Genomic DNA, 21,318 nt, shown 5'->3' with positions numbered 1-21,318 from the left:
AAGTGTGTTAAGAAATCCATCTTTTCAGGAATAAGAAGGCAAATTATATTTTAGATTTTAATTCTTTCATGGAGGCAATCCTTTCCCTGCATACAAGGATAGGAGCAAAAGGCCTAGGTGAAAAAGAAAAGTTTTGCCTACCACGTTGACATAATGCCTGTTTGAAATCTCTGGACTCTGTTTATAGTCTCACCAAACTGCCGCATGAGTCATTTCTCAAATATAGTCGTCTAAGCATACTTTTGTTTAAGTAGCAACTTTCAAAAAATATATGATAGATTTTGTTTTAACAGAGGAAGTTACCTACTTTAAGGAGGAGATAATAAGAGCCATGCAAATGTCCTTGAAGAAACGGATGGCCATGTGGAAGTGAACATGGTTTACTAACTCTGGAAATCAGGATAAAGCCAGCACTATATAATTCCGCACAACACGGTTTCTCCTCAAATTGAGTAGGCATATGGCTTTCCATTACAATTCAACAACCATATCAAATCTTGAGATCTAATTGTAGCTTACACTCCCTTTTTCGAAATGGTTGACTTGGGCAAGCAACCAAGAACAGAAAAGCATCAGGCAGGTGTTCCTGAATCGTCTGCTGGCTTCTATTTGGTTATTCTTGCAGACCCTTTGGCAAGGCTGCCTGCTGATAAATTCAAACCTGTTTATTGTTTGAAATTCATGGATCAGGAAACAAATACCTTAAAGTAAATAGTTTCCTGTGCAGCTGAAACCAAGGAGTTCTCTATTTATCTGTGAGAGTGTGCGGGGCACCATTTGACTATGAGAAATATGCTGAAATAGCAGGTCATGGACTAAATTCAAACAAAAATATACCATTTGGCATGGGCATATTGATAGACAAGAGCAAACTATGTTCCCAGATGATATTTAGGTTACAAATGGACCAACTGAAATTCTGAGTATTGTCTTAGGGAGTCAAAAAATGGCCCAAAGTTATACTGATAGGTGGTAAGTTAGCATGAAAGTGTGTGATACAGAGGAAGACTTGAGAGCTATCTTTTTCTCAGTGGAATCAAATTCCCCAGGTCTGGTCAGCATTAGTGTCCAGACTTGGGTCACAACAACTTGGGTGAAACCTGTTTTGTCAGTTTTAAAATAACTTTCTTGTTAGTTCATTTTGTTCATTAGATTCCACATGTGGGTGAAATCATATGGTACTTATCTTCCTGTGACTAACTTGTTTCAAATGAAGTAAGGTACAATACAATAACAAACTCATAAGATAAGAGAGCAGGCTGAGAGCTGTGGGGGGAAGTTGGGTGGGTGTGTGTGTGTGTTGAAGGGATTGAACCAAAAGAAAAAAGAAAAAAATCGTGGACATATATACCAGTGTGGTGATTGCTGAGGCAGGAGGAGATGGAAGAGGGTGATAGATGGAGGCTTGACTTGGGATGGTAAACATACCATGCAGTGTACAGATGATGTGCTGTAGAATCGTGTGCCTGAAACCTCTATAATTTTGTTAACCAGGTGTCACCCCAATAAATTCAATAAAGAGGAAAAAAAGAGAAATAACTTCCAATAAAATATTTAGGGATTTGATAGGAATACGATCTTTCAGCCTATTCTTAAATTATTTCATGGGTGACAATTTGTCAATGTGTATGGGATTCAGGGTAAAGTAAAACCCTATACTATTATTCAAAAGATGAAAAATCACCCTCTTTTTCAAATAGATTGGGCTCCATTGAGTGACTCTCAATCTTATTTGTACTTTGCAGCCATCTGGGGAGCTTTTTAAAGTTCTGATGCCTGAGTCCCACCGCCCATCTTGGGTTTAATTGGCCTGAGGTTTGGGATCAACACTGGGATTTTAAAGCTCCCCAGTGGTTCTTATATACAGTTGTGGTTGAGAACCACAGTTCAAACACTTCTTACGGGCAATTCCCCCTTTTAGGTTAATAAATGATATTTACAAAATAATGTCATACTAAGAATAGAAGTGCTTGATAGATTAATTGTCTGACATGCTGTATAATAACATTCTCTTATGAATGTGAATGAGGAGCTCAGTGGAGACCCAAAAAAGAAGAGGAAGAAGAAGTGAAAAGGGCATAGGCAATAAAGACCCGTGTGCCCAAACCAGGGTCAAAATATGATCAATTTCATATTTGGGATTTAACCATTCTGACAAGGAAAGTTTTTTACAAGTGTCATCCTGGGTGCCTTGGAAAGGACACAGAGCAAAAGACACGCCAGGTCACATTGATTTCCTTAAGGTTTAATTTCCCCATTTTTAGAAATAGGTTAATAAATGCAAATGTCATGAAATTGTCTTCTAGGTTCAATATGTGTGGTTCAAAGGCCATATTTAGAGTCCCTCCTCCTTTCTTTTAACCAAGTAAAGCTCTTTCAAAACTCACATATTTAACACTTTTATATGAAGTCCACTATGGGCCCAAGGAAATGTGAAGTTTAAATATGTTGTGGCCCATAAGAAGTTTGTATGTGAGGTATAGTCTGAGCCTTTACACAAAGAAGGACACACCTGGAAATAGGCACCTTTTATAACAGGGGATGCTTCAAAGTGGCCTCAGTCAGAATGTATCTGTGTAGGAACTACAGAGGCCCAGAGAGACAGAAAGTATCTTTCAGATCAGATAACTGATCAATTACCCAAAAAGTTCAGTGTGTGTATGGGGCTGGGGGTGGGGTGGGAACTAGATGTCAAAAACAATTTAATCCCTATACAATAGTGGGGATTTTTATTATAAAGTCAGAATTAGCCAAAGAAAAGTAAGAACTAATAAAGTGAAAAAGACATGTGCTATAAAATTATAGGAATGTGAAAATTGTATGAAATTCACTTTCAGTTAATGAATTTCTGTTTGAAGACCCTCTTTGTGGCATGTTTTATTAACATGTAATTTGTTCCAAGTTTTGATACTTTTTAAAGCATTTTCACTATAGGCATTCACTACGCTTCATTTTTTTCTTAAAGAAGAGTAAGTGATTCACCATTTGATAGGTGATAAATAAATATGGTAAAGTAATGAAATAATAAAGTTAAATTCCAATATTAGAATCCAAGTGCTAATAATTTTAGTCCAGATCCTTGCTTTTTATGAGACTCCTAAAGCCTTTAGATGCTGGGTTTTACCCAGTCTCACTCAACTAGTTAGTTACAGCAAGGAGGGCTTGAGTTCAGTCCTCTATTTTCTCCAATATTTTATGTTGCTTTCCCTTAGACAAAAGCCTGTAAATACTCCGGGGTAGTGTTAATCCTAAAACTCAATACTGTTTAAGGCTAGGCTCCCCTAGAAGCTTCCTTTAAGAGCTCCCAAACACGGAAAGGTTCTTATAACATGACATCGTCACAGTGTTCCAAACAACTTCGGAGACATTAAGACCCATTTAGCGCAGCATATTTTGGGCAACTTATTCTGGAGTAGCTAGGGTATCGTTTTGGAGTATGAATATGTGACGTAGCTAAATAGTATCTGTAGCTGCTCTGGTAATATGAATAGATCTAAACCAATGTCGCCCAGGTAAGTATTCGTAGACAGCACTGTTAAGGGATGGATTCCATACCACCAAAGGTAAAGTATTTTTCCCCTAGCTGTCTCTGATAGATCCACAAAATGGAACAGTACTTCAAATTGGATTTACAAAGTTGTAAGTAATCTTTCCTTTTTAAAACCTGACCTGACATTTACTCATCTCTCCTCTTCTCAACTTATATAATTTAAGTGATAAAATAATGAAAAATAGATTCAGATGACATTTTAGAGTTAATTTACTACATTTCTTAAAATTTGGTGACATGTTATGGCCAAGGTCCCAGGCTTAATTTCTTCTCAGAGATTTAACAACATCCAGCTGCTTCTTACAATCTACCTATTTTTTCCAGTTTCCTATTGATGGATACAGCCCAGTCTCTAAAAAGTACTCAGCACCTGCTTTAGTAGTTTACATTTAGAACACGTGATATTGCCTGTTCTATAAGATTGTATTTGTTTAGGCAAGAACTGTCTTCTTTGGCTTTACTTACAATCTAGACACACTGTAAACCTCAGGAGGCATATAAACATCACCGTTGGCCAATCTAATTCAATCAATCAAATATCTGTTCCATAAAGAAACTCCAAAGTTATATTTTGGGCTGAATAATATTTGTTTTGACCTCTGACGCCTTCCCACCCCTGAGTTATTCAGTGTCACAGCTGCTTTTGAGCTAACCTGAGAATGAATCTCTCAAGCCAAATGTAGGGAAGGCAGTATTTAGCCCAGGTGTTTTGAGAAGTGAGGGGGTGTTGAGTTTGCGGGCAGGTTCCAATTTGGGTTTTAATGATGGCATTCCCAAGCAATTAGCCGAACACACAGGAGGAAACTAAGGAGGTGGAGAAAGAACAGCGATTTATGAACAGCTGCGTAACAGGCAGCTAAATGGGACTCAATTTTGTTCATCCTGAGGTGAGACTCACAAAAGAGTTAGGCTAAAATGTTGCCTTTCTTTAGTGAGTAAAGGATGGTGACATAATCTCCTGCAGATCTTATCAGAGGACCTTCCCTTTGTTGGACTGTGACTGAACCTTGAGGCGCACTTACCTGACTTACCTCGGTGCTCTTCCGGTGAACTCCCGTGGGCCTGCTTTTTGTTTGTTTGCTTTCTGCCACCCGTCAGTTAACATCAAAAGAATAATTTGTGTATATTTCTTTAAAATCTTTGGTGGAAGTTTTTGCAGGAGTAGGATTGCAATTTTCTGTTTCCATGCTGAAAGTTTACCCCTGCTGAAATAGACAGGATTTGACCATTAAATTAATTCAATTTGTGTTCTAAATGTGTGCAGAGAAACCATTGAATAACTTGCATTGACTACTGCAGTAGACTGTTTGCTGAAAGGCAATTGCATAAAACAAGAAATTTGGGGAAGGGAGAGGCAAAATAAAAGAATCTGTCATTGTGTGTTTATTTCTTCACGACTGCATGTCGGAAGCGCTGGCTGTATTTGGGGATGTGGATGGAAGTTTAGAGTATACATTTGTCAAGAAAGATTAGAACCTCCTCTTCCAATCCTGAGAGAACTGAAAAGGATATTGCCTTACAAATCTATCTCTCTAATTCTGGAATGGATTTTTCAATTGTCCATTTAGAGAATCAGACTTTTAGTATGATAATTAGCTAGTTTACTAAGCTGAGAAGCAAGTATCTCTGTGATCACTGGGCTGACAGAAAGAGAGCAGGAGAACTAATCTCTATTCTAATGACTGCAGATGGTAACACCATCATACATCTCATCTGTTCCTAGGTAGAAATTTTCTTAAATTTCCTAACTTATGTCCATTACAGATGGGTGTGTTTTTTTCTTTCTTTCTTTAATGTCACTACTCATTTTCCACTGGCATTGGCAATTAAAAACTCTCCAGAGTACATCATTGTTAATCTAAGTTTGTTCTTCTCTCCAGAGCTTTATAAAGTTACAGTATTTATGGGCATATATACTGCCTCATGTTTATCTGAAATAACACTGCTTTTTTATTAACCCGGAGATATAGCACATGCAGAGAAAGAGATTTAGCAAGGTAGCAGATATTGGTGAATTACAGCTAAAAAAAAACCCCAAACCAAACAAAAACAAACAAAAAACAGTATCCATAGAGGGTGGCTATTTTGGCAATTTTGGCAAGTAGTTGTAAAGTGAACTGCAATGGCAATAATAACAGTATTAGGTTGCCAAAGTCTTCATTTGGCTTGGAAACGTTGTTTATGGCTGTTCACTTTTGATAGGCACCTTTGTGCTAAGAGACCTATTGAAAATTTGGGCAATTGAAGCCTAGCTCATACCCTCATTTAAAAAAAAAAAAAAAAAAAAAAAAGAAAGAAAGAAAGAAGGAGAAGAAGAAACCAGCCTGCCTGAACCACATTTGCTGCCGGTTTTGATCTTCTGATATGATGATATACATTTCCAGATTTAATTCAATAATGTATGTGCTAAGTTCAGTTGTGCTGATTTTTAAGGCTCTATTAAGTGTTGTGGATAAAAATATTAATGAAATATTGGTTGTTTAAAATATATATAAAAGGGAGAACAGTCAGATTTACTCTAAGGAGATCCTGATGCATTTCTCTAAATCTAATATCTCAAATAATATTTTTATTCATTTTTGTTTTAAACACTCTAAAGAATGTGATATTTTGAAAGTGAAAGGTGAGTTCAAATATGGATTTTACATAGCTGTCAATATACTTTTCACTCAATATTACTTTGGGAAGTTGGGTCCCTGATTAAAAGGCTAGCAGTGAATGACTGCCTTCTTCAGTGTTCCTCTTTATTCAGAAGTACTCTACTAAGCTTGCCTCTTTATTTCCAAAAGCACATTAAATAAAGAAGGTGTGTTTTGGTTCTTTTTAGGAGGGAAGGGGTAAGTCCCATTTTTTTCCATAAACTCAAGGCCAAAAACCCTTGAAAATTGTGAATGGCACTGTGTTTTCACATCTGAATTGAAAGCATGAAATTTATTTTCATCAATTAAACTATAAGGTGTTTATATCTAGACAAGATGATCTCGGGCCTATGATTGAGCTGCTCATTTTGCATTTTTAGAGAGAGATTTGTGTTAAGGATCATGAATTGCACTCCAGACGGCACCAAAATGGATCGGTAGATCTATCATAAAGCATTCTGATGGAATTAGTTGAACATCCTGTGTAGTACTTAGGGGATCTCCCAATTTGGCTCAAGAGGGACTCTCTTGGTTGGAGGGTATTTGTCATTCAGCTCGGCTAAATAACTAATTTTATGAAATCCTCTTCCACTAGACTTACCTTTAAAGTTAAAAAAAGGAAAAAAAAAGTACCACAATCCAATTGATTTTTTTTTCAGTCCACATATTATATCTGCATAGTTCCTTAAAAAAGAGATGAATCAAAGAAAAGTGATTAAACTAAAGTGAGATAATTATTTTCAGCATAAATTTATAGCCAGTGTCAAAAGCATTCATTGAACAAACTGTGTTACCAGACAGTCCATAGAACACAAAATATAATAATTACCTATCCTGGGAGACTTTGCATTTTAAATGTCACCAGAAATTTAATCTAATTATTTAAAGTTATCTTTTTAGATACAGGACAAGATTTGTTTTCTACTAAACAAATGCTTTAGCCTACTATCGTTTTTCACCTTGCAGAATTTTCCTGTGAGCTAATATTTTCACATTGTGACTATTTTGAATCTTTATCTAAATAATAGTACTATTTAGGTAACTAACAAAATTAAGTAAAACAGGATTTTTGTACTCATTTTCCTGGAGAAATATTGTAAGGCTAGTTTGAAGGGAGATATGATTCTATTGTGCTAGTTCAGTTTCTTCCACTCAACACTGACTTTCTTGTTAGCCAAGTTTGTTCCATCAAACTATCAGGCAAATAACTACAAAGAATACCAGACCCTCTGCTTCTAAGGACAACAGCCAAAAAAGGCTTTAAAATCACAATTAAGCAACACCTATGGGAAAAAGGGATCCAGCAGTTTCATTTAAAACTGATACTTATAACTAGGTCTAATTAGAAAAGAGCAGAGAGGAGAAGAAACAGTCATTTTATCTTACAGGTGTACAGATTATTACAAAATTATTTTATAGCATTCTCATATTAAATCTTTTTAGGAATCCTTGGAAATATCATTAACATGAGACTATGGTACGCTAATCCAATTTACTAGTTGTGTAACATAAGTAAGGCAGGTACTATTAAAGTTAAATTTTCAGGTGAGGAAACAAAGTCACATAGTAACTTTCTTGCCTAAGGTCTCAGGGTCTATACACAGGAAACCAGGACTGGAATTCACATCTGTAGGTTCCAAGGTTTTTTTTTTGTTGTTGTTTGTTTTTCTTCAAGGAGCTAACCCTTCCTCACATCAGTAAGTTGGTGTTAATGGACCATTAGCAAAGCGAAAATAATCATAGAGTCCCCTTTAAGAATCTGTCGTGGTCTGACACTGAAATCCCATGGGCTGAACATTAAGACATCCCAGGGAAAACTCCTGGTGATATTGATGTCCCTTCACAACCTTTTTCTTCTTAGTGACATTTGGTTGTAAGATTGAGGTGCCTAAAGAGCATGAGATGCAGCTATTCTCTGAGGAGAAGAGCTTTTGAACGAAGTGAAGTAACAGGCAACACAGAGACAGACTCATAAATAGAGGATGGGCTGATAGCTCTGGTGGGGGTAGTTGCAGGTGGAGGGATTGAGCAAAAAATAAGAAAAGACTCATGGACGTGGAAAGCAGTGTGATGATGGCAGCAGAAGGAGGGGTAAAAGTAGGTTTGGAGGTGGAAGAGGGTATAAGGGGTAATGGAAAAAATACAATTAAAAAATAAACTATCAAAAAAAAAAAGACCCCATACAGCTTAAATCTCATCTTCAAAGCATGGGTTCCCAAGCGTCATCATGCTTAGGGCTTATCCCAGGAGCTTTTCAAAAAGGAGGCTGATTCTGGAGCAGGACCCAGAAATCTGAATGTTAAACAGGTACTCAAAGTGAAAGTGATGGAGGTAATCCAGAGACCTCATTTTATGAAAAATTGATCAAAATGTGTTATAAATTAGTTTAGGCTAATTGTTTAGATAAAAGAATATGGCAAATGAGGTAGGTATATTATTAGTCACCGTTTCAGATAAATAACATTTTTTTTCTTTTATCCACAAGATAGGTTCTGTTAGAACAGAGAGTCCTTCTCCCACGTGATCAGAGCAGCTAGCCTGGTTGCTAACCTGAAGGGACGGCTTTTAGATGAAGGTTGTAGCTAAATTTTCATGGCCCATTTATTTCTTGGCCTCTCTGCTTTGCCTGCCAACAAAGGGGCCAATTAGTGAAGATGGTTTTGGTACTTTTTTCAGAGACAAATCCCTTTTCACTTGGATGTTATAAAAGCCCACCAATGTACTTTGCATAACATGAAAAATCAGTCCTAGGAGGGGCTCCAGCTTCTGATTGTGGCCTGGAGGAAAACAAAGCCATTAATCTTTTGTGGATGAGTGAAAGGTTGGCCCATGTGGGAAGGGTCTTGGACATGGTAGAATCAAACTTCTGAAAGGTGATCTCCCAGAGAAGACAACCCTGTCTGTCTGCGTTAACTGTAATGGTAATGCTGGATTTGTGCACTTCCTTTTACTATGCCTCCAAATAATGTAGTATATATTTATTCAGGGCTGTTATGAGAACAACACAAAATGAAGAAATCTAGCTACATAAAAGGGGAAATAAAATGTAATCTTTTATTCTGAATTTTCATAGCAGTATCTTACAAAATCTTCCTGTTATAAGAAGCTTTTAATCTCTCACCTAACTCCCGAGTTTCCTCAATGTATTTCAATGAAAATACATTTTTATTGAATTGCATTTAAATTATTTAGCCGCTTTTATGGGCATAAGATAATCAGATACATTATGTATCACACAGTTCTCCAAATGTCCCTGATGGATGCTGTCTTTCTACTAATTAAATCTATGGTACTGTTAGCAGGGGAGACAAAGTTGTTTTTCTTTCTTTTCTCTTCTTTCTTTTTTTCTTTCTCTTTCTTACTCTCTTTCTTTCTCTTTCTCTCTCTCTCTGTCTCTCTCTCTCTTTCTTTCATTTCTTTTTGGTTTCTTTCTTTATTATGCTCAGTTCCTTTTCTTTAAAATGAAATTAAAGGTCAGCTGTTAATTAGCTACTTTTGAAAAATATCCATTAATATTACATTAATTACTGCCTACAAATCCAATTAAATTCTTAGGTCATTTTGAAACTAAATAGATGATTTTATTTTCAGGGCACATTATGAAATTAGGTCTACAGACGAAATCAATACAGACACAGTAAGGACTAGGTTGTAAATGTGTATGTGTGTGTTTCTACAAGCTTCCCATATTCTTTTGAGTGCTAAATTCTAGTATCATTGAAGGGAGGTACAGTGGATGCTTGCTCAGTTAACCCTGCTGATACCAACAGCCAAAATGCCCAGTAGAACCTCATGGTTAAAAAAAGAAGAGTAAAAAGCAGGGATATGGGAGAAACAAACAAACACAGAGAAATTTATAAATGCTTACATCTAAGTATAAGAAACGAAGTGTTCTGAATATTTCTGTGCTGATCCTTTTATTTAAGCCTTCAGAAAATACTTAGTTACTCAGAATTTAGTATACATAAATAGTATGAATAATAATCAGACTCTACTGATGTAGTAGAAAAATTGGGTATTTAAAGGAAAAACAGAATTTAAAAAATTATCCCCTAAATTATCTTTAACTCAGTAATGTTCAGTGTCTATTTTGCCTTGTGAACCCCAATATATTATGGCCTCAGAAGACATAGTTTTCTAGGACTGCCATAGCCAAATACAACAGAATGGGTGACCTAAACAGCAAGAATTTATATTCTCACAGGTCTGTAGGCTGAAAGTCCAAGGTCAAAGTGCCCATAGCTTTGGTGTCCACTGAAGCCTCTCTCCTTGGCTTGCAGGTGGCCCTTCTCTTGCTAGATCCTCCCGTGGTCTTTTCTCTGTTCTCCTGAATCCCTGTGTGTCTCCATCCTCTCTTTTTATAAAGCCAACAGTCAGATTGGTTTAGGGCCCACACTAAAGATCTAGTTTTAGGGTGTCAACATATGAATTTAGGGTAACACAGTTCAGTCCATTACAGAAGATATTACAAACAGCACTGCACTTCATTTAGACCTATATTGTGTGACATAACCGAGGAAGTATTCTGGGTCTCTGGAAGTTATACTCTGGAAGTATAACATAGTAGTTTATCACGGAGTTTTAATTCACAACCAGAATCAAATTCTAACTCCCTCATGTACAAGTTAAGAGAGCTATATCATATATCATGTTATTGAACTTCACTGAGTTTCAGTTTTCTTATCTGAAAAATAACAGATATTTCTGAAGATTTGAGGATTAAATAAAATATACTTAAAGCATTTAGATTGTTGCATGAAACAAAGAAGAGGTTAATAAATTGTAGCTATAATTCCTTTTTATAAAACAGCTTTGTTGAAGTCTAAATTACATACCATAAAATTAAATCATTATGTGTGTACAATACAATTATTTTTAATAAATTTATAGTTATGTAACCATAACCGCAATCCAGTTTTATAAAATGTTCATCAGCCAAAAGAGATCTTCTCTCTTTTTCAAATCCATACCTTGTTCCCATTCCCAGCTCCTGACAAACAATAATCTACCTTTGTCTCGACCGATTTGTATATTCTGGCCATTTTATATACATGGTGCACGCAACATATGTTCTTTTGCATCAGGCTTTTTTCACTGAGCATAAAATATTTGAGGTTCACTCATGTGCTAGCAAGTATTATTTTATTTATGAATAAAGTCCCTTTGTAAGAACATATGAAATTGTGTTTAATCACTTCTCAATTGATGGGTGTTTGGGTTGTTTTCACTTTTGGTATCAAGGATAATACTGTTATGAACATTCATGTACCAGGTTCTGTATGGACACGTGTTTTCAGTTTTGAGGAATAGATTTCTACAATAGGGAAGGCAGAGATGTATGACAAAATGTCGCTTAACATTTTTAAAAACTCTCAAACTATTTTCCAGTGTGACTGAACCACTTTACATTCCCACCAGTAATATGAGTAGTCCAATTTCTCCACATCCTCCCCAATACTTGTTATTATCTCTTATAGCCATTCTCGTGCACAGAAAGTAACATTTCATTGTGGTTTTAATTTTGATTTCCCAAATTCACAATGATGTGGAATGTTTTATAACTTCTTAAAAAAAAGTGTTCATATATATCCTTTAGGAAAACTTCTATTCAAATCATTTACCACTTTAAAAAATCAAGTATTTGTATTTTTATTACTGAGCTGTAAGTGTTCTTTACCTTTCCAATTCTAGTTACAAATCATTTATCAGATATATGTTTTGCAAATATATTCTCTCTGTGTGTAGGGTGGCTTGTCCTTTCACTTTCTTAGTTGTGACTTTTGAAATACAAAGCGCTTAATTTTGAGGATGTCCAATTTGCTATTTTTTTCTTTATGAACCCTGCTAGTTTTTAGTATACTTAACCAAAGGTATAAATATTTTCTCTTATGTTGTCTACTAAAAGTTTTATAATCTGGCCTAAGCCTTTTCCTACTTAGATCTGTAATCTGTTTTGAGTTAATATTTGTATATGGTGTGAGGTAAAGATCTAAGTTCATCATTTTAAATGTGGATATCCTATTTTCTCAGCACAATACATTTAAAAGACATACTTCCCTCATAGAATTATTTTGACACCTTCATCAAAAATCAATTAATCATAAATGAGTTATTTTTAGATTCTCACTCCTGTTCATTAATCTTTCTCTCTTATGTCAATAACACATTGTCTTGGTTAGTGTGGTCTTATAATGTATTTTTTAAGTTGGAAAGTATTAGTCCTTCCAATTTGATTTTTTTCAAAATGCTTTGGCCATTCTGGACCCTATGCATTTTCATATAAATTTTGATCAGCTGACCAATTTCTTCACAAGAGCCTGCTGAGATTTTGACAAGGATTGCACTGAATCTGTAGATCAGTTTGGGAAGAATTGCTGTCTTAATGCCATTGAGTCTTCCAATCAATGAACATAAAAGACCATTTCATTTATTTAGATCCTCTTTAATTTCTCCTGGCAATATTTTGTAGTTTTCCATGTATAAGCCTTGATTTTTTATTTCTTAAATTTAATCCTAAGTGTTTAGTGTTTGTTGCTATTTTGAATGAATATTCTTAATTTCATTTTTGGATTGTTTATTGTTATAAAGAAATACAATATATTTTTAAATATCTGGTATTCTGCATCCTTAGTGAACTTATTTATTTCCTTTTTTTTGAGGGAGAGATCCATTAGAATTTTTATCAGTACAAGGTTATATCATCTATGAAGATGGTTACACTTCTTTTTTTCTTTTTCTGATCTTGTTGCATTATGTTGCTGGATTGCATTGGCTGCTTTGTCTAGGACACTATAAAACAAAAGTTATGAGAACTGAAGTCCTTGACAAGTCACTGATTTGGGGAAATATTCAATTTTTGACCAGTAAGTATAATTGTGGCTGTAGAGTATTTGTGAATGTCTTTTCATCAAGTTGAGGAAAATTTTTTCTGTTCCTAGTTTGTGGAGGGTTTTTATTTTTAATGATTGTTGAATTTTGTCATTCTTTTCCTATATCTATTGAAATGATTGTAGTTCCTGTATTTTATTCTATTTCAATGTCAAGAACCTGGAGTGGGTATGGGAGAATTCCCAAGCTAACATACAGCAAATCTCTCTTAGTAGAATTCAAGACTTGCCCTTGAGTAAAGGCTTTTAGGTTCCTGTTTGCCCTGTCAGTGTCCAAAGTCCAGAAGTCATTGTTTTGACCATGTATCTTTTTAGATGTATCATTGCTTTTTAGAGAAAAGATTTGCTGTGTCCATCATCCAGAGCTTTCAGAAACCATTCCCTACCCCCAGTAGGCATTATTCTTGATCCAATTATTTAATGTTAGCCTTAAATTTTTCTCTTCTGTAAAATAGAATTACCCTCCACTGGGTTTTAGGGAAGATTAAATATGCAGTATATTTGAAAGTGCTCATTGAAGCATCTTCTATATAGTATATTCAATAAATATTAATTGCATTTGAAGTTTAGGTGGATATAATAGGGTCATTAAAAGGTAACTGTAAAGTGTGGGATTTCAGTATAACTTGGGGAGCTTTATGGACTCAGTTGTACCAAGAGAGTAAAGATTCAAATCAATATCTGCTATTGCATCTTATATCTTTATTCTCTTAGATAGATACTTTTAAATCCCCTTCCCTTCTATTCCTTATTAAATCAGGGCGACCTTGTAGCAATCTGCTTTCTTGTCCTCTGAGGACATTTTACTTCCAGCTGCTTCTTAGTTAATAAGAATAGGAATAAGTGTAAGTTAATTGTACTTAATTAATAAGTATAGTAAGTTAATCAGTTAGTTAATAAGTATAGGAATAATTTTAGTTTATATCTGTTTCATAGAGACCCCTGGAAAGGCTACTGGCGATATCCTAGGTACCAACTTCCCATGATAGCAGAGATCCACTTAATAAAAAAAAGTTACTGTTTATGGGAAGGTTCTGTATATCACAAATATCTAATATCAATAAGCAGGAGCTAAAGACACTGATAAGTTCAGATAAAACAAAATGTTCTGTCTTCAAGTTTGTTATTGCCTCTTTTCCCCTAAGATTTTGGTTGTTTGCTGTAGGATATGAGTGTTATGGTAGAGAGTATTGGAATAGTGGTAAACTTTTAGGGAATTAGGTGCCAAGGAAGGAAATAAACCTCTATATGAAATTTTTATATGAATCAATCTAGGATTCAGCCCTGTCTAGCATTCCACAATTTTAACTGACCCTTAGGGATCAATAGAATATTCTGGAGTTCTCCAAAGTAGACTGTTCTCTGTCTTTTTGACTTAAATTATTCACTAGTAAAATTCATTACCCATTAGAAATGACTTCTAATGGGGAAGAGGTTATCCTGGTGATGATACTGCATTTTTGTAATATCCTGGTGATGATACTACACAATTATATATACAATAAAAAATACCTTAGCAGGAAAAAATGATAACCCAACGTGTCGATATGCAATACAGTAATAGTGACACTTGGGCTCGGCTCTTTGACCATGTGTGTGTATCTTGATCGACTCTATTGCCTTTTCTATGTTTCTCTTTCCTACTTTTCCCCTGCACCCACGTCCCTCTATTTTTTTTTCCATAAAATGCCTCACTTACACTTGTTTCTCTTTGTCTTTTCTATACCATTCCAAATACATCTAAGCATATTGGGAGTAGTTTACATCCTGAAATAATCCACTTGAGGAAACCGTTAATGTTATCTTCCTAATAAACAATTCCAATTGCCATAACCATAAATATCTCAAAGATGATTCTCTCTACATTTTCATTAAAGCCAGGGCTTTGTTTGGTGTTTTGGTTTTAAACAAACACTTGTCCCAGCAGTGCAGCTCACCAATATAGAACAGAATTACAATGTACTTCCAGCCAAATTCAGTTTATTGTCAATTTCAGTAGTGTTTCTTATGGTAGCAATTATTCTCTGTAAGCCTGCAAGCAAGCAGCAGAAAACTGAAATCATCAAAGAGTTTTTATCTGCAGCAATTCCAGAAATGGCAGGTAGCTGATAGTTTAAACTTTAGTTCTCTGCAGTGGAATAGTGCAAATAAGAGAATGCCATCTGCCTGCTCCTGGAGGCTTTCTGAACAATATACCCAAGTTACTAAAGTTTGGGGGTGAGAGTCAATGACTTTGGTTACTATCACACCGAATGCTGTGGCGCATCTATGACCCTTTGCTGCTGTCTTAGATATCACTGAGAAACCTTTCACAAGGGGCAGTGGCATTGCTTTTTGAAATGTAGGAATCAGGTATTTGGATGTTTATTTCAATTTTCTAATTACCTGAAGTGAGATGTTGTAAATGTAATTTTCTTGACTTAGCCTGGCAAATAGGATTATTGCTGAGAGACACCTGAGCAGGAGCAAATATAAAAATGAGCAACAGGCTTTGGATTTATTCTTAAGAGAATTCTTAGGAGATTAGATCAAGGGATGATTGTAAAGTGTCACCCAGTCAATTCTTCCTGTTCATGCTAATTTATTTAATGTATACTAGAGAGCGAGGTGGACGAATGTTTTCCATAAGTGTTCGGAAAGGAGATTTTTTCTTTAATCATTAACTCAACACATATATACTGATCGCATTGGCCATGCTTTGGGAATACAGGGGTAGGAAAAGGCCTGAGGTAAAAACAGTGAACAAGCCAGAAATGCTCACTTGTAGCTTTTATTCTAGTATAGAAGTGTTTTAATAGCATAATTGCTGAAGTACAGTTGTAATAAATATGCAAAGGAGTCAAGCAGAGAGTGCTGTGAGGACATAAAAGAAGGTCATATGGTCTGAATACTTGTGTCCCCTTCAAAATTCACATGTTGAAATCCTAACGACCGGCGTGATGGCTTTTGGAGATGGAGCCTTCGGTAGATGATAGGTCATAAGGCAGGGCCCCCATAAGTGGGGTTGGTGCCCTCAGGAAAGAGGGTCACGTGCCTTGACCCTTCCGTCACGTGAGGACACAGTGAGAAGAGAGCAGTCTGCAAGCCTGTCCCAGAACCCAACTGTGCTGGCACTCTTGTCTCTGACTTCCAACCTCCAGAGCTATGAAAAATCAATTCCTGTTGTTTGTAAGCCACACAGCCTGTGGCATTTTGTTATCCCAGCTGAAGTGGACTGAAACACAAAGGAATCTGCTCTTGTTGTTAGAGGCTTCCTGAAGGAATACAATGAATCATAAAAGATGATTTAGCATCAATCCAGTAAATGAGGAAGGACCGTGGAAGATCAGTACAGGCAGAGTGGGCAGAATAAGCAAAGTTCCTAAACGAGAAAAGAACACGATATTTGGAGACCAGGGAGAAAGCTAGTGTAGGGAGAGCACAGCCAGTTCAGGTGAGATTGGTGAGGTAAGCAGGGTGAGGTCGTGCAGAGATTTGTAAATTAGGTCAAGTATTTCGATCTGATTTTAAGAACAATGATAATTTACTTTAGTGTTTTAATCAGGGTGTAGTATGTTTTATTTTTTCAAAATAGCTCAATATGCAATGTAGAGCATCATTCTTTCAGACCAGGAGTGAATATTGGGAGTCCAGTCCTAACCCAAAGTGGCAGTAGAGATGTGAAGATGTGGGTGTTTGTAAGAGTATTTTAGGTGGCAAAGTGAATGAACTAGAGAATAGAAGAGGCCAAGACTGATCCCCATGAATTTGACATGTAACTGGACATAGCCAGGTGCAGAATTAGTAGAGATATTAAGCAAACATTTGGAAATGCATACATTTTAAAGGGTAAAGTAATCTAGGCTGATGCAAATCTTGGAGATGATTGAAACCCGTGTGGGTACCTTACCGAGGCTATTGTTGAAATCACCTAAGCAGAGAATACAAAATACAAACTGGAGACCTGGGTTCTAGTCTATTAAAACTTCAATATTTACAGTTTGGTTAGAGAATGAAGAACAGCAAAGGCTGTATTGTCAGAGATATATGGAGGAAGGAAAAGAAAACTTGATTGCCAGGAAGTTAAGAAACACACTGATCTATGAACAAAGAGAGGATTGATATACTACCAAGAAGTTCAAGCACCTCCCTGTGTGAAGAGTATTTGATTCCAATCAGTCTCTTTTCATTCCTCAAGCCTGGAAATAAACAGGGCATAGAAACCTCTCATTTTCTTTATTAACTATGGGCATTTTATCTCCTCCAGGTTATAAATGGAGTAGGACTACTGTCTCATTGTAAGGAAAACTCCTCCTTTCTACAAACAGAATCTTTCAGTTTAAATGTAGCATTCAGGTGGGCAGGGGCACTGTAGCTGGACCAGGGATCTTCAACTCTGCCTTTTATTACTTATCATTTAAAACTTTTTCCCTATAAATAGTATGGAACGAATAAAGATCACATTAATCAGCAAGGATTTTATTGGCAATGCTTCTATAAAATAAAAAAATTCTTAGAGTTTTCGGGATCAACACTGTGTCTTAATAAGAAATTTATCATAAACAGGATTGTTATATGTTAATATTAATGAAATATGTGTGATATAGCCTAACACTGACAGTGCTTGAACCAGTGCTATTTTTTCTTTGGAGAATATATTAATCTGAAATACTTACCCTTATTACATAATTTTGATTGCAGTGGTGTTTACCTTGATTAAATATATAATCTATTATCTGCAAGAATTCTTTTGGGTTAAATTTTTATTTTGATAATAAAAATGATGTTATTTTATATTGATAAAATTATATTTATTATAATAATGAATATAATTTTAGTTATTTGATTTTTGTAGATTTTATTAAATAAGTTAATGTGGGTTTACCATCTATACAGTGACAAAAAGAAAAATATGTATATAATTTATATATTTTTATATTATATGCATTATATATCTCAAATTAAAAACTATGTGAATTAAATATATGATGAGGTCTGCCTAAAAAATGTACAACCATTGATAATATAATGAGAATGGTATGTGTGACTTTGATGTAACCTGGCAGCCAAGGAGAATGGACAGGGATTCGTATGCATGAATAATGACAACTTCAGTGTACTAGTCAGTGGGGACGATGGTAGATGCTATTGAGTGAGCGTGTGTACTGTGTGGCCATCACATTCAAAATGACTGAGTGAGTAGAGCAATTAATCTACATCAACTTTTGCATTAAGCTTAAATATTCCTCCATGGAAACTACTCAGATGATTTAGAAGGCCACATCTATGGACAAGTGGTGACTGGCAGCTTCATCACGACAACATGCCCACTCATGCATCACGTCTCGTGCAGAGATTTTTGGTGAAACATCAAATCACCCAGATGATTCAGCATCCCTACAGCCCAGATTTGGTGCTCTGAGACTTCTGGCTTTTTTCAAAACTCAAAATCACCTTTGGAAGGGAAGAGATTTCAGACTATTGATGAGATTCAGGAGAATATGATGGGGCAGCTGATGGTGATTGGGAGAACTGTGTGAGGTCCCAAGATGTCTACTTTAAAGGGGACTGAGGCATCATTGTCCTGTGTATAATGTTTCTTGTATCTTGTATATTTTTCAATAAATGTCTCTTTTTCATATTACATGGCAAGATACCTCTGGACAGACCTCATATATTAATATATGAATAAAATTTTAATTGATATAATTTACATAGCATAAAATTTATCATTTAAAAATATACATTAATTTGTTTTTATGAAGAGATTTTAACTAATAAATAAGAAATGTTAAATCTTTCACTAGAGATTTGATGAAATCCTTTTGTAAATGTGACTAACAGAAATATTTGTGTCTTGATTTCAACATCATTTATTGCCCTGATTCTAATCCTCTCCACTCTCTTTTTGTTTGTTTAGTTTTTATTTCATAATCATAAACTTAATTCTGCAATCCAACTAGGTTTGGAAGGGGTAAGGAAAAATGGAAGCCAATAAACTGTGGCCAGAGTGGCAAGATTATAGAACATTCCTAGCAGATGAGGGTGAAGGGGTGCCCTCCTGAGCTACAGAAGGAATGCTCTGGTGGGTAAGATAAAACACAAGTCATATGTATGAAAGTTGTCTGCAGTCAGAATGGTGATCTTCTTGCAGGTCTTGCCATTCCCAGACCCGCAGCGCTCCAGGACTGTCACAACATCCATGCCGTCTTTCACCTGGCTGAAGACCACATGCTTGCCATCCAGCCACTCAGTCTTGGCAGTGCAGATGAAAAACTGGGGACCATTTGTGTTGCGTCCAGCATTTGTCCTGGACAAGATGCCAAGACCTGTGTGCTTCAGGATGGAATTCTCATAATGAAATTTCTCCCTGTAGATGGACATGCCGCCTATGCCATTGTGGCATGTGAAGTCACCACCCTGGCACGTAAATCCTGGAATAATTCTGTGAAAGCAGGAGCCTTTGTAGCCAAATCCTTTCTCCTCAGTGTTCAGAGCATGAAAGTTTTTTGCTGTCTTTGGAACTTTGTCTGCAAACAGCTGGAAGGAGACACAGCCCAAGGGCATCCAATCAGCAGTGAAGTCAAAGAACATGGTGAGGTTGACCATGGCTGGGCGTGGAAAGATCTGAGGTGGCTTCACTCTCTTTTATGGTTAATATCCTTTACCTGTCCAAATGTTTTTAAGGGATGCTTATACAGATTCTCAGTGCTGTCTTTGTGATTACTGGAAATTCATACTTCATACTTCCATCAGTTTTTCTTACAAGCACTTGCTATAGCTGTACTAATATAATATGAGGCACCTAGCCATTGGTATAATTTGAAGGAATTAATTCTCTATAAATTTGTGATACAAATTATAATCTGAGGTTGAAATGATCTCCCTGATCTGTGTTTCAAAAATGGGGAAAGCAGAAGCCCTGCATATTTCTAACAAGAATACAATTACTGTTGGGATGAAGGGAAAGCAATCTATGTCTGTTCAGAAGACTTTCTGTGTCACACGATCAAACTCCTACATGTTACTAAAGATACTCAGGATGTTTACTGTATAAATTTCTCTTAGCTACAACATGCAAACCTACGAGTGTTCGAGTTTACATTCCCTGCTTTACACTAGATAGACATTAATAGAACAGTAAAAAAATGGCTATCTTTGATGAAAATGTCACAGAAGTTCTCTTTCTATTAATTACTATATTGCAGAATATAGGAAACTTTACAACATAATTAGAATTTTAAACTTTAGAGATGTCTTTGCTATGACAATACTGGTAGGTTTTTTTTGACAGGTGATTGATTTATAGGCACGTTTTCATGAAGGATGCAGTGGTAGATTCATCTATGCTCAGATCTCTCCTTAATCTTCAGGATCCTTTAAGACATTAAAGCAGATCTAAGCCCATTTTGAATAGGCTTCTACTGAAGAATTCTGATCAGTCACTGAAAAACAGATTCTGCTTCCTGCCACACACTCCACTGTGTATGATGATTTGACAGAGATTCAGTATAATGTGGCTTCTTCTACAGAAATGACAAATGCCATTTTATATTCAATTCTTTAAAATTTTATGGTGTTTAGTTAAAAAATATTTTAAAAGCCATTTGGCTATAAATGAAATAGTCACTTCTGATAGTTTCTAGCTTTTTTTTTTAACAGATTATTTTCAATGTATGTTTTCAGTTTTTTAAAAAAATTATTCCCTTAAATAATGTTTTTTTTCCTTCTTGTCACTACCACCACTAGTGTTTCTATTCTTACTCTCTTACCTCTTTAAGCACTTTATACTTACAAAATGTTTTATAATAATTGTGCCTTTTTATTATTACTTACTAAAGCCCTGTGAAATACTGGAGGCATCTCCCATTCAATTTAATTAACAAGATAAGGCAACTGAGATGCAAAAAAGGAGGCAAAGTTTGGAAGCTGTCTCTGAGCTATGTTGTCAGAACCTGGGCCCCCAATTCTCTGGATCTCCAGCCTCTGATCATTGCATGATCCCCTTCCCTGGGGTCGTAAACCTCATTCCCAGGTCAAATTCCGCAGGATGTTTGGGCACACGCTACATGCTTAGCAGTGTTCTGAGGGAGGTCAGTACAGAGAACAGATGGTTCTACTGAACAAGTGTGTAAACTAAATATAAACCATACGATCTCTCTGTAAGACACCTAGAATGCACAACGTGGAATGTTCTTTTGAAGGCTTCCGGGAAATGGTGGTTCTTATTTAGGTTTTTGGGAAGTAAGAAGCATGGATTTGG

At 35.9% G+C, this 21,318-nt stretch overlaps 1 pseudogene; it reads right to left on the bottom strand.

The window, feature by feature from the left end:
* Positions 1-19,121: 19,121 nt before the first annotated feature.
* LOC112322882 (peptidyl-prolyl cis-trans isomerase A pseudogene) lies at positions 19,122-19,664 on the bottom strand (annotated as a pseudogene).
* Positions 19,665-21,318: the final 1,654 nt, after the last annotated feature.

Source organism: Desmodus rotundus, chromosome 10 (genome assembly GCF_022682495.2).
Source record: "Desmodus rotundus isolate HL8 chromosome 10, HLdesRot8A.1, whole genome shotgun sequence".
In the NCBI taxonomy this organism is placed as follows: Eukaryota; Metazoa; Chordata; class Mammalia; order Chiroptera; family Phyllostomidae; genus Desmodus; species Desmodus rotundus.
Note: the sequence above shows the minus strand (reverse complement) of the source record. Positions and strands in the feature narration are given on the sequence as shown.